The sequence below is a fragment of the Bison bison genome, unplaced genomic scaffold, assembly GCF_000754665.1.
Source record: "Bison bison bison isolate TAMUID 2011002044 unplaced genomic scaffold, Bison_UMD1.0 scf7180017864141, whole genome shotgun sequence".
Lineage (NCBI taxonomy): Eukaryota > Metazoa > Chordata > Mammalia > Artiodactyla > Bovidae > Bison > Bison bison.
Genome location: NW_011494713.1, coordinates 2,734,981 through 2,735,497, shown reverse-complemented (window position 1 = coordinate 2,735,497; position 517 = coordinate 2,734,981). Strand labels below are relative to the sequence as shown.

At 43.1% G+C, this 517-nt stretch overlaps 1 protein-coding gene across 1 annotated transcript in view; it reads right to left on the bottom strand.

Moving 5' to 3' along the window:
* GKAP1 (G kinase anchoring protein 1) overlaps positions 1-517 on the bottom strand; it is a 92,402-nt gene that overhangs the window by 13,850 nt on the left and 78,035 nt on the right. The gene's annotated exons all lie outside the window — the stretch shown is intronic.

The window sequence follows — 517 nt, the reverse complement described above, 5'->3', positions numbered from 1 at the left end:
AAATTAAAGTGAAAATTAGCAAGCATTCATCCCATTTGTAGTTTCTCGGTGAAATGACATTTACATTAAAATATTCTAATAACTTCCCTCTTTTTCAAGTAAATCCAGGTGTATTTCTGCAGGGAGCTGCCCGTGAGAACGGGGTCCTTTGTCCAAAGGACACAGCTCTGGGAGCTGCCTCAGTCCTTGAGGGTTTGCTTGCAAACATAGCTCTCTGTCTCGCCACCCCAGAGATTAGGCGCTTATTTACTGCAGGCACCTGGAGTTCTGTGCAAACTTCTCACGCACAGAGAAATGTTATCTGGTGTAAGAAGTAATAACAGGGAGCCATTCCCATGCTCTCAAGATTTCTTGTGACTGTTTGTAAGATGTATAGGCCAACCAAGAAAAAATGTCAACTGTCTTGTCTTTCTCACGCTTTTCTGTATAAATATGAGATGTTGAATAAAGTTGGTGTCAGACTGCGTCCCTTCGTGGTGACGTGTCTGAACCTCTCGACCCCATCTTTGTAGTCTCT